Source organism: Solanum verrucosum, unplaced genomic scaffold, assembly GCF_900185275.1.
Source record: "Solanum verrucosum unplaced genomic scaffold, falcon-dt-bn FXZP01000244.1, whole genome shotgun sequence".
NCBI classification, from domain to species: domain Eukaryota; kingdom Viridiplantae; phylum Streptophyta; class Magnoliopsida; order Solanales; family Solanaceae; genus Solanum; species Solanum verrucosum.
In genome coordinates, this window is record NW_026019999.1 from 1,042,574 (window position 1) to 1,057,390 (window position 14,817).

Below are 14,817 nucleotides of genomic sequence, written 5' to 3' on the forward strand. Positions count from 1 at the left end.
TTATGAATGCAGTGAACATATCCCATAAACTACTCACGGACTCTCCAGGTAGTGCCACAGAGTTATTGAGTTTATCTTTGTTGTTCAACTTCTTAGACAATGGAAAGTACTTGGCCAAGAACACCTTATGCAATTGGTCCTATATATGAATTGAGTTATATGTAAGTTCAGAAAACCAAATCACAACATCTTTGGTCATTGATAGAGGGAATACTCTCAACCCTATGCCGTTCATATCCAACTCCGATCGCCCTACACAACTCTTGAAGACACTTCTCAACTTGGCCATGTGCCCATGTAGATCTTCCGAAGCCATACTAGAGAACAACCCCCTCATAGTAAGCATCTGCATCAGACTGCTCATCACCACAAATGTATGCCCTGGAGGTAGTGGAGGGAGAAAAATGGGTCCTTCAGATTCAATTGTGTTAAACTCGACCCTGTAGTTATTTTGGGCCTTTGTTCAGGTGGACTTTGCACCATCAATGCATCGCCAAGTAAGTTACCACCAGGAACCTAAGCATTCTCATTACCAACACTGTCCTCATGCTCCACTATGACTGGATTATTTTGGTCCCCTTGATTATTCATCCTTCTCAAAGTTTTGCTCAACTCTGGATCATAGGGGGCAATGGTTCACCTCGACTCCGTGTACTTGGCATACACTAGAGTGGAAACCTGAAGAAAACAACAACAAAAGAAAATGTAAAATTAGGAAATAATTGACTAAAGTTCAATAATGTAGGTAAACTTAATCTAAAAGCCTTATTCCGCGGCAGCGGCGCCAAAATTTGGTACAGTAAAATTACACTTCCCTAAAGAAGTATAAACAATCGTTATCAAGTAAAGACCCAACTTGGAGGTTGGGGTCTATCCCACGAGAAATATGGTTTAGACTTGAACATAACTCACTATTATATTCGTTTTGTCAACTTATTTCCAAGACAACTAAGTAAAGCGGAAGGGGGGGGGGGGGGTTTGTGAAACAAATAACTGAATGTTGTTAAGTAACAAGTGAGCAAGATTCAAACTTGTTGTTATTAATGAGGGAGAGAAACTAGGGTGTATGTGTTCCCCATAAGCTCTTAACGCGGTAATCCTAATAATAGTAATCATTTCCTAGTGTATCACATGCAAAGTGGTAAGATATGTATCCCTAAGTGATTGGTCCTCCAAATAGGGGAATTTCACTCCGCACCTTGGTCTGGCTACGTGTGTATAATTTACTAACCCTTACCTTTACCTCATATTAGACATCAGATCAATGTATGACTTAGTTTTCACCCTCGCACTAATTGACATTAAACTATTAGATAGTATCACACTAAATCTCTGTTGGTAATTATTTTCTTATTAACTACCTCGTTTGTCCGGCAAGTAGCAACAAGGCGAGTTCTGACGCATGCACTCGTTAAAAAAACTTCTAAGCGAAAGAATTGCTAATGCACTCATCAACACTATTCAAGAATTACTCACTTATTATTCATATGTTGTTAATCACTCATGGTTCCCACAACCTTAGTTGTGGATTTAGATACTCATGCTTGAAAAAACATAATTCATATTTTTAGAAGAAGAATTCATGAACTTACGTATTGAGTAGAAGAAACCCGTAATCTCCAATTGAAATTGAAAGAAAAAATCATATAAACCGAAATCCGGAAATCAAATTGCCAAAGTTTGCAAGTTAATGTCGAAGAAAATATCAAGAACTAAAAGTAAACAATAGTGTCTAACCTCCAAAAATGAGGTTTACATACCCTATTTTTAGAAAAATCATGTCCTAAACAGAAAAGAAACAAAATAAGGAAATAAACTTTTTGGATGCGGCTTCGATCGACGACTTCGCACTACGGACTGTGGGTCGACCTACGGTCTGTAGGTCCCCTCCATTGGTCAGCACTTAGACTTTTTCTGGCCTAGGCTAGAACCTTCTCTCCCAGAAACAATCGATGGGCGTGCAGAATCGACCGTAGGTTGACCTACGGTCTATGAGTCCTCTTTCGTGGCTCCATACTTAAGAATTTCATCAGGTACTAGAACTTCAACTTCTCTGAATCATTCAACGGATATGCAGGATGTCCCGTGGGTCGACCTACGATCCATCACTTGTATCCATAGTTCCACACTTGGTCAGACTTCCCTGATGCTCCATCTATGCCACCCACTCATGGATCATGACTGGATCTACGGTCCGTAGGTCACCTCCGTCGGTGGCTCCTTCTACAGATTTTCAGCTGTGATCTCACACTTCCACGTCCAAGCCTATTTCCTACAAATATAACGTAAAAACATTAATTTCTACTACAATATGGCCCTAGACACACACAACTCGTAAGTGAAATGTATCAAAAATACCGTAAACTCATGGTATATCAAAAACTAAACTATACTATCTAGGCACACATAAAAAAATTTATAAACTTAAATTAGAACCTCGTCTAACTACATACGATCGTTAGTACACCTCTTAATGCTCTTGCTAGTCTAATTACTTAGCCACGCTCCCTTGCTCTCATTTAAAAATCATAATTCCTATCATTCACACTTATAAAAAGGTAACACCTTAATTTCTAACCTAATTTATGTCAAACCTACTAGATCAGATCTCGAACTAACATCATCATCCTCATGTTGCCATCCTTTTGATCACGACACTCATCTTCAAATTTGAACTTAGTGTCTATTACTAATCACATATATCAATATAATTTCTCTCTTACTATACTAACTTAGAAGCACTAGATATGATTAAGAAACACTCACCCACTAAGATCTCGTGACAAGTAGTCAATCTTTATCTCTCAGTCTACCTATTTACAAATTAGTGCCACTTTTTTTTTCATCCCATATACTTTTTACCATTTTCACTATACATCATTGCTTAATTAATTCTATAACCCTCCGAATACCATAGGGCTCTTCCTTCAAAAATCATAAGTCTAGCTTAGGTCTATCACCTTATGACTACTCTACTCTTTTATTCAACATCTATACTTGTCTTTCAGTAACACAATGGCACATCGACATAAACTCCCTTCTGGTTATACCATACTAAAACTTATCCCGACTAGTTACTATCACTCTACCTTCTATCATGAAATCTACACAAATTCATCACTTCTTAGTCTACCCATAAGGAAAACTCCTCATTAATAACTTACTGGGTGCATGACTGCAATAACATAATTCTCCTCATCACTATCTCCCTTTCTTAGATTACTATATTTCTGCATGTATTCGTTTAACTCTGGGAACTTCTACTACTACTAGCTCATAATATCTCAAATCACACTAGCTTCCGGGTGGAAATACTACCCAAGCATTGATAAACGTACTCCCTCTTCAAGGGTATAACTTGAAACAAGATTTTTAAAGAAGATAATCTAAGAGTACATCTTGCTTTTAGCTCAAAAGCACGATTTATATGAATAAGAGTGCATTCTTTCAAATCTAGACACTTAAGCTCACTCACGAGCTTCTCTCAAGCCCCTATGTAGTCCTATGACATTCTGAACTATTTTTCTTAGAGTAAGTCATCGATAAGGATCTGGGCTTTGCTTTTCAATTACCTTAAGTATGAGGGGTAATCAAATAGATTTGAGAAACACACGAGTTCGAATAAGTTCCCTGTGAGATAGTTCTATTGCACAATTTGGAGTATGAAAGAAGGGAAACTTTTCTTAAATGTATGTAGTCCCTCTTTTATAAAAGTGGGGCCTTGCAACCATAAATAGATCCTACTGACACGACTTCAAAGAAATCCTAGGACACTTGAAACCCGACTCTCATACCGAGTTTATCATGCCCCGAGCCTACACCCTTGATGTGGCTGCACTCGAGAACAATTGGTGTTCCCCAAGTGAACCCTTGGTCATGCTGACTACTTAGCGGACAAACATATAACTGAACAAAGCATACTTAGCAATGATATAATCTGAACATGACAAATATATTGAGATATATTGAATATGAACTAACTGAATGCAATGACCAAGTACATAACACGTAGAAACTGAATTCTGAATTATATTTGGGAACCTGGTCAATGTACTAGAGTCTGACTGGGGAAGCTACTATTTACCGACATAAAACAACATGATCTAAATGTGGAGTCCGATGTATACAGCCCATCGAGAGGACCCAATATACCTTGTCATGGGTATAGAGGCATGACTAGCATTATCACTAAATATGATGCCCATAAAGGAGACTTATAAACCTACGGGGTCACGTAGTTCTGGGACTATGAGGGTGACTAACCCTAGTCCAAATCGGTGTTAAGTCTACTCCTAACTGGAAATGTGTACAATACAACATAATTGAAATATACTGAATAGCACGATACTCTGACATGCTAACTTAAAATGCAACTTTAAATACTGATAATGAAACATTGCAAATTGAGGCATATATATCTGTTTATCTATCCTAGCTAGTGTAATTCATGAATTAAACGAATCTACACTACTAGGGTTCTGAAATTGATGCAAGAACTAGGCTACATTGTTACGAAAACATAATATGATTAGGAATACCGTAACAACTAAATCACAACAATTGTCTAAAGTTCTATAAACCCTAGGTCTAAACAATATTTAGGGAATCAAGATTTTGACTGAAATCTACGGATCGAGTGGATGAAAGGAATCCACCAGTGAAATCCCATATGCCTGGTGACACATTTCACGGAGAAATCTTTTGATTTTGGGGCTGGAACTGACGAAAACCTGCTGCGTTCTTGGAGAAGGCTTGGTCTACTGTTTTCTCTTCTTTTCCTCTAAGTTTCACTTGATTTTGGTGAATGATCGATTAGGGAAGGTTCTGACTAAGTTACTCAGCTTAAACTGAAAAAAACACTACGTAGTTTAGGGGTTAAACAATGTAGTTTAGGTGTCTATCGCATAGGGGAAATGACCAAAATGACCCCACTTAAATCTAACGAGGGCCGACCACAAGCCTTATAACGAACCGTCACAGGGACCATGGACCGTCAAGTGGGTCGTGGTCTTTGGCCAGTAGCTACTAGTTCTAGGTGGTTTGACCAGGAACCCTACCACGGCCCGTGTAAAGGACCATAGTCTGTGAAGGTTGACGTGATTCTTCACATGGGCTGGTGGTCTACAAGCTCAGATCCATGGACCCTCCCATGGCCCGTCATCAAGACCACGGCCCGTGGAGGGCTCCGTGGTTTGATGCCTGAGCTGGGGAGGTTCAATCTGGCTTACACGAGCCTTCTCACGGCTCGTGGGGTGGTCCGTGGTCCATGCCCCATGAAGGCTTTCATGGTGCACCTCTTTTGGGTTGAATGTGAATCACGGGCAGGTCGACGGACCATGGTTCCTTTCACGGTCCGTGAGCCCTGTTATGGTTCACCTGCTTCTACTGGTTTTCTGCTGAAAGTTCTAAGATTGATTTCCGAGGTGTTACAATATCTCCCCCTTGGGAACATTCATCCTCGAATGAAGCCTAAGCTAGTTGAGTATGGAGGGAAAGAGCTCCAAACCTACCATTAAGTACTAGAAATTAACTTCTGACTAAACTGAGTTCCAAGAACATGGAAGTACGCTGAAAATGCAAGACTAATCAAAAGAACATGATACTGAGACTAAATTTACACAAGATTAAACTGTGAGACTGGAGATGAACTATTACCTGAAGCTAAAATGGAATCGGAAGGAAAGAGATGAGGATACTTGGCCTTCATGGCTACTTCTGCATCTCAAGTAGCTCCCTCTACTAACTGACTCCTCCATAAAACTTTAACTGCAACAACTTCTTTATTTCTCAACCTTCGAACATGACGATCAAGAATTTCAACTGGCACCTCCTCATAAGTGTGGCTATCCTTCACAACCACACTCTCTAAAGGTACTATGGATGCTGGATCTCCCACACACTTCTTCAACAAGGAAATATGAAAGACTGGATGTACTGCTGCTAGTTCTGCTGGCAAATGTAACTCATACGCCACTTTACCAACCCTTTTCAAGATCATGTAAAGGCCAACATATCTAGGACTGAGCTTCCTTTTTTTCCCAAATATTATCATCCCCTTCATAGGTGACACTTTCAGGACAACTCAATCATCAATTTGGAACTCCATGTCCTTTCTCCTTACATCTGCATAGTACTTCTAACGACTTTGGGCTTTCTTAAGTCTTTCCATGATGAGCTGAACTCTTTCCATAACATTATGAACCAAATTTGACCTTATCAAGGATGCTTCACCTACTTCAAACAAACCAACTGGGGATCTGAACCTACGCCCATACAATGCCTCATAAAGGTCAATCTAAATGCGAGAATAATAACTATTGTTGTAGGCAAACTCTATAAGAGGAAGGTGATCATCCCAACGTCCCTTGAAGCCGATCACGCAAGCTCTCAACATGTATAGTAAGGTATGATTGGTCCGTTCTGTCTGACCATTCATCTGTGGATGAAATGTTGTACTGAGGTTAACATGGGTACCAAGACCCTTCTGAAACGATTTCCACAATTGAGAGGTAAACTGAGGAAATTTATCTAAGATCATAGACAAAGGAACCCCATGCAGCCTAACTATCTCATTAATGTAAAACTTGGCGTAGTCCTCCACCGAATCTGTAGTCTTAACAACCAAAAAGTGACCGAACATAGTAACTTTGTCTACTATTACCCAAATGGAGTCGTGTTGTCTGCGAGTACGAAGTAAACCTGTAATGAAGTCCATGTTGATCCCTACTTACTTCCATGTAGGAATGTTAATCTCTTGATTCATACCTCCTAGTTTATGATGTTCTACCTTCACCTGTTGATAATCGGGGCACTTAGCTACACAATCTGCTATATCCTTCTTCATGCCATTCAACCAGTAGATGTGGTGCACTTCACACCCATTAAAAGGACTTTACTTAGTGCGACTTTTCAGACATTCTAGGACACTTAAATCTAATGCTCTGATACCAAGTTTGTCACGCTCTGAGGTTACCCCCTTGACGTAAACATGGGACATAGGATCACGAGTGACCCCAAGCTAACCCTGAGTTGGCATATTATAAGCATACTAAAATATTATTGAATAAAATATACTATGTGGAAGCATAAAACCGTAATTAACTGAAAGTGAGGAGTACCCAATAGTAATCTGAATAAATAAATACTAAGCAAGAGTTTAAGATACTAAACTATAACTCAACTACTAAAGCTGAATTTGTCTATGTCTAAAATAAGACTCTAACTGACTAGATATGCTTGTACATGCCCCAGCTAACTCTAGTAAAACTGAAACTAAAATGACAGACTGAAATATAAAGAACATGTCTATCATTCTCGAAGAATGAGGACTCACTACTGATAGAGAGGGTCATACTTTTTAGATGATTCCTTATTAGTTTTAAGCATAGCTTAGTGGATCCACTTAGTTGAGGAGTTCTTTACCCCGGTAAAGTATATAACAGTTTTGGCAGAATGGGCGAGACACTGTATCAGCTTGTCATCACATAGCTCATAGTGATGGTTGTCGGTTAGAGAATCTCCCACAAAGTTACTTATATTTTCATATACAAAACTAATTATTATTGTGTCTTTCAATACACTGAGTTGCTATCTACATGTTTTAAAGTTTTTTTTTATATTGCATCTTTATTAGCGCCTTATATTGAGATGAGTTGAGTTGAGATGAGGTATTTCAGTTCCAATTCAAGCTTATGTCTTGTTTAGATTTCCCCTCACATGCTCTTACATTCCATGTACTGATGCCATTTGACCTGCATCTTTTATGATGCAGATACAGGTAACCAGGATCAGCATTCAGCGCTTCGTTGATCCAGTTGAGCTTCAGAGTTATTGGTGATCCTTCTTGCTTTCCGAAGGATCCCTTGTTTACTTTATTCATTCTGGTTTTTATTAGGATGTCGTGGGTCTTGTCCCGACGTCCATCTCAGTTAGTAGAGGCTTCATATATAGATAGTTATAGTTCATTAGTGTTGTTCATTTAAGTTATTGATGTTAGAGACTTGCGTTGCCACTTTGGCTGGTGAATGCTTTCCTTACATATTATGAGCACTTATCTAGTGTTAAAGTTGTCATTTGAGTTATTCAATGTTGAGTAAGTCTTCCCCCAAAAGTTAAGCCATACCAAGGGTTTGCTGGGATCATCAATGGTTCTCGAGTGCCAGTCGCGTCCAGGGTGTAGGCTCGGGGGGTGACAAAATTGACTATCAATTCCTCAAGAATATACTATGAAATTTTTCACTGGTATGAAAATGAAAATTATAGCTTTTTACTCTGAGTTCTTACTTTTTTAAGAAATTTGGATGAAGAAGGAAGAAGGACGGAAGTGCGAGGGTTTGTTACTTTTCCTTTATCAATTTTTTTGCTAAGGCTCTTTTAGATTTGATTAAAGGTGTTTTTATCTTTTCTTATCAAAGGGACAATTTGTGATTCATTCTTAATACATATCAATAATATTTGTCGTTATGTGCGTGATCTATTAATTATAGAGGTTGAAGGACATACTTCTACCAAAAAGTGCTTTCTATTTTGGCACTAACATAGTTAAAGTATCTTTCTAGCCATTGGTGCGAACTTAATGCTTCTATATATGTATTTGGTCTTATTATTATTTGTCCATTTGTTGCAGTGGTGGCAAGATGGGGAATTAAATTTTGTTCTTATGACAAAACTGCAGGATGATCCAAAAAACTAATGAGGCATTAGAAGATGCATCATATGAAGACACCTTCGAGGAATCTAGGGTAATTAGTATAATTATGGTTGAAGAAGTTTTAGGTGATTGGAATTAAGGATTCAAGTCCAAAACCCATTTTTAGGATACATGTTTCATGTGGGTGTTATAGAAGAATTAGCTTAATTGACAATTCAAATTATTCGCAAATATATATAGGTAAGTCCCAAATATGTTGATGCATAACATAATGTGCCAATTTTAATGCCTCCTATGAGTGGTTTTCTTAGCATCAAATTTTTTATTTCCTCAAACGATAAATCAAGTGAAGATAGTAACTCCCCTTTTTCGAGCAAAACAAGGGTTTCATCATAATAATTATTTTAAACAACAGTGGATAGTGTCAATTACACTATGGAGCTTCATTGCTTGCATCTCACTATTCTCTAAAGCTAACCTCCTTATTGTTTTGTCAACAATTTCTCACTAATATGAAAGTTGCCCACTCCGAAGCATAAGTGTATTGGTAGAAAATGTTTGTAGTGTAATGTCTATAAATAGGGTTTAGTAAAATAATGTAATTCTCAATTCTACGAGAAAAAATCAAGACTTTATTTCCTAGGGTACAAAAGAAAAAAAATAAATTCAAATTCCCTTCATCTTTTTGTTTAAATGACATAATGCTACTACTACAAGCCATATATAATTTAATGTATTCTTCTCTAAAAGTCCAAAATAACTACTTAATATCTTATTGCTTCAGGCATCTCTACATTAAAGTACACATTTATTTTTAAAATCTAGATACCATAAGTGAATTAAGTAGCATTAAATGAGTAATTGTTAAGTACTAAATTGTACATATTCTTCTTGTAAAAATCCCAATAAATATTTCAAACTCCAACAATTACATTTATACAATGCAAAAAATCATGCTTAAAAAATCTTGTGATTGGGTTGCTCAAACAAATTTTGATTTCTTTCCAAATATACGAAGTGATGTTAGGAAAGTTATTAATTTGTTTACCTTTCTAATAATTCTTTTAAATTTCAAGACCAAACAAATTTTAATCTATTTCCAAATATGAGGAGATATCATAGGAAATTTATTAAATATCTTACCTTTCTAATAAATGATATTATTAATATAGCTCAAGAATTATTTTATATCTTTTCAAACATGAAGACTTATTTTTGGAAGTTATTAAACAATTTACCTTTTTTGGATTAGCCTGAATATATTGATTTCTTGGTCAAACTCTAGTATTTTCTCTATTTATCTTGTATAAAAAGGGACCCTCTTACCTTCTTATCATCACAAATTTCTTTGAAAATTTAGTATAAAATTCATCAAGAACATGCCCACACCCAACAAACAATCTCTTTCCAGAACTCTACCCCTCCCACCTATTATTTGTTCTTAAACAATAAAAAGTGAAAGTAAAAGGTAGGTACTCGATCATCAAAATCATGAAAATTCGTAGTTTCAAGACATGAATTTATGTGACTGCATATTCAAAATTTGATTGTCCTAAAACCCTCTACTGGTTCAACCAAGAGGTAATTTATTCACAACTCATCAAACAAATTACTCTTTGATGCATCAAATGATGTTCACATAGTAACAACATTAGGATTCACTTTTAATGAAAGAGTGCAATATTAAATGATTTGTTTTCTCCTTAAGCACAAATAGTGGATAACTCTGTCCTATTAGACTTAGGCAGATGAGAAGAAATCACATAACATTTATTATCTCTGCATTAGGCTTAGAAATATACATTCACCTTGTACTAAGAAATGACTTATATGCTTATTAGCTACTACTAATGATAACTAAGATGCTTTTTAATTGAATTATGATTGTGAAGATCTATGATGAACTGGAGAGGCGCACTCTTGGTGTTGAACATGAGCTTGCTAAAATCTACAAATGGACACTTCTTTGGAACACATAATGAATCCTACGATATTAACTAGATGATAAGCATTTAAAAAACATATACTTATGATTGATGTTGAGTCTGGTTTAAGAGAAATATATACCTTATGGTTGCTGCAGAAATGTCCATTTGTAGCTTTTATCAAGCTCACATTCAACACCAACAGTGCACCTCTCCAGTTCAGCATAGATCTTCACAATGATAATTCAATTCAAAAGCATCTTAGTTATCATTAGTAGTAGCTAATAAACATATAAGTCATTTCTAAGTACACGGTTAATGTATATTTCTAAGCCTAATGCAGAGAAAGTAATTGTTATGTGATTTCTTCTCATCTGCCTAAGTCTAACATGATAGAGTTATCTGCTATTTGTGCTTGTGGGTCGACCAACCACCAAAGATTCTTTAGAGTCATGATCATAACTGAATCATATCGTAGAATATAGATTAAAAGAAGGAGAATGAATTGTGTGCAATAATTAAGTTATTAGTAGACATAATGATGATGATACGTTGATTAATTAGTGAGGCTACATCTTGTCAAATTATTACAATCTTAACTTCAAACAGGGTAGTTTTATCTTTATACCATGGCCTCAAAACCCTTTATAAATTTTCTGCCATTGAATTAAGTCAAAAGATGTAATTGTAGTGCCTTTTAAAAAAAATATGTGGTTAAGGTTGGAATTCTATTCATAAGTTGGGAGTGCTCTTAAAGTGGCACCTCCGCATGGCCTGAAACATTTGTAAAAACTATGAGGTATTTCCATGTACTACCTGGGGAAACAAATTCAAATTCTTTTACAAATGTCAAGATTCATGTCCTTTGCTTTGAACTCAGGAAATTTAAATTAAACCAAGTGGTATCTTCATTTATCTGGTAGTTTAACCGTAATTTATGAAATGAAGGAGAGGAGAGTACTGAACAAGTCATGTTGGGGTAGTTTTGTTGTAAGAAAAATATGGAAAACGAAGCCTTGGTAGTTGTACTACTCAAAGTAGCAAGTACATTTGGTTTAGACTTAAGGATCGATTCATTTGTATAATGGTGTTAATGTACTTAATGACAATACCAGATGAACCTAGCTTGGTGGAAACCTCTTCGCTGTGTATAAGTTCACTTGCATATAAACAAGTTTTGGGCCTTCAATTAGTTCATGAACAATATGGCGTACTAGATTCCTAATGTATTTCATCTGAGATCATCCAACACTCTAAATTATAGAATGTATGTCTATATGTTAGAATGGAGTTCTATCCACGAGGAAAAGCAATCAACAAATTTCTGAACACCATTATCATCGTTTAGCATGGCATAAATTCAATTATTTTACTATTGATATGCTGGTGCATGGATTCATTTTTTCTCGAATATGCATTAGGTTTTTTATGTATGAGATACATTACACTTTTTTTGTCTTCCAAAAAAGGTATTCTAATCAATTATTAATCAAAGGAATGTTTAGTAGATCATGAATTAAAGATGGGGGATCTAGTTTACACTCCATAGCATTAGACATAGAACACGAAGCCCGAGTGATAAATAATAACGCTATCAAAGATACTTCATCCAATACTAAGTACCAACGATCGTTCAATAGTAATATAACCCAACTAGTGAGTTGGGGTCCAGTTCCAAGGGAGTGATTTGTAATCGAGAATCAATAGACAAGTAAGAATATGCTCTAGTCAATCATAGCTAAAAATATTGACGAATAAAAGCAAGGTTTAAATTATAGGTGACACAAGTGTCAAATATCAAGGGGTTTGTTTGTATTATCAAGTAAAACAACAAATAGCACGAAAATACAAATATGGAGACGGGATTCTTGGGATGTGATTGGATTATGGGTTAAGGTAAACAACCAGGTAATTGTAATTAATAGTAAACAACTGCAAATCGGTGAATAAGCTAGACTTTAGTGGGGCTAAACTTTCTCTCGAACACCAATAAGCAGCAATGAAGCACAACCTTCGCTTTAGTCCATTCACTCTCTCGAGCTGAATGTGTGGAAAATGGTTTAGGATTCACTCTCTTGAGCTGAACCCATGACAACCTAATACCCACAGACCATCGATTCAGTAATTTTGGTTTTAAAACCTCTCTCTCTCGCAGGCCAAAAACATGAAGTTAAGACTATATTTGCAACTACAATCCATTAAATTCAACAACAATTACTGAACGAAATCACTTTTAAACAACAAATAAACTATCAATTAACAATACCCAATAATTAAATCAATCCATAATCACATAATCACACCCCAAAAATTGGGGTTTTAGCTAGACATACTAAAAAGGTAAAAATCATTACCAAGTTGTGTTTCCATCAACTGGGTAGGATTGATATAGTCTTTATAAAGGTCTAAGATGAAGAATCTTCAACACCCACTTCCAATTTCTTAGAAATGGAAATCTTCAAATCTTCAAAGCTAAGGAAATATTGTCTCTCTATTCAGTTCTAAGCTCACAACTTCAAAAACTGAATAATAATATGATTCCACACAAAATCTCTCTCCTAAGCTAAAAATTTAATCAAGTATTTATAGTTGTCAAAAAGTGTGCTGCGGAGGTTCAGTCTGCTCAGTTATTCGGGATCGACCATCCAATCGGCGATCCGCCCTTTGGTCATTTTCATTGCCGTTTTGCTTTTGCTTTCAGCATCTTCAGGTTTTGTAACTTTGGTTGATATGGCACTGCATCGCGGAACCATTCGGCGAATCGCTGACTAGATTTCTCCTTCAGGGCCTGTCCCTCTAGAACATTAGGCGAGACCCTGGCTGTTCGGCAAGTCGTCTAATGGGTTAGGCAATCGTCACGCCTTCTTTCCTTTGTTCTTTCTGCTTTCTTGTTTCTTTTGCTTAATAGTTTCCATGCTTTGTTTCTCAATCCAAATACCTGAAATTCAAGGATTTACATAAGTTATTGGTACAAAATATGCATTTGAGGACACTGAATCTATTCAAATAAAGCCCTAAATGAGTTCAAATCGTGGACTCATCAACACCCCCAACTTTTTGGTTGTCCTCAAGTAAAACTCAAGTTCAGCAGTTCAATAATGATGTCTCAAATAGTGCTACACAAGATTCAATCATGAATGCACACAAAAAGAGTCAACTTACTCATGCAAAGATCAATTGTGCACTCAAAGAGTGAAGTTGTGACTCACCAATATCAAAGAACCTCCAGCTCACAATACTTGCTTCAAATGCAAGTTCAAGCTCAACAAAGGTACTTAAATGACACTACAAGAAAACTGCTCAATAGCGAAGGGAAAACTGGTCGCTATAAGTAAGAATCTGGTCCCAAATAGGACAATAGTGACCAGCTGCACTTGTCCTTATACCCTTAGTCGCTAAGGACCTTTAGGGACGAGATTATCGGGCTGGTCGCTGATTCTTTTTCGGGACTAGTATAATACTTGTCCCTAAAATACATTTAGGGACCATATATCTGGTACCTATTTGCACATATGAAATCCAAATTATGGTCGTTAAATCATTTTGCGACTAGATTCTAGCTGGTCCATATATCATTTTGGGATGACTTATATGCTGGTCCATAATCATTTTGCGACCAGTTTGGAAGCTGGTCTGTAAATTAGTTTGCGACCAGATTTTAGCTCGTCTATAAATCAATTTACGAAAACTTTTAAGCTGGTCCCTAAATCATTTCGGGACCATTTTGAAGGTGATCCATAAATCATTTTGCAACCATTACAGACTTCCTACTCAAAAGGATTTTAAGGATTTACAATCTAGTCCTTAAATCACATTGCATTTGCACCTAGAAAATACGATAATTAATATAAACTTGTTGCTTTCATATATAATATATTATGTAATTACAAAATAAGGTGAGTATAAGGCATCTGAATATATACAACAATGAGGTAAGCTAGTAACAATATTGTGATCATGAACGCTTAGCAAAAAAATCATATACTAGCCTTAAACTATAATCCAAAGTTGCCTTCACCTTCCCAGCAAAAAATGGTCAATCTACATGTTGTTTAACATTGGCTTTTTGCAAATTTTAGCATCCAAAATCTGCAAAAGAAATAAAACTTTCATTTAGAAGACCTATCTATAAAGATAAACAGAAAGAAGTGATTAAATCAAATAAAAATTGCAGCTGTAACACTAATTGCTGCAACAGGTGAGATTTTGGTTGCCATTTTTTGTGGGAAATTGTTGTACACA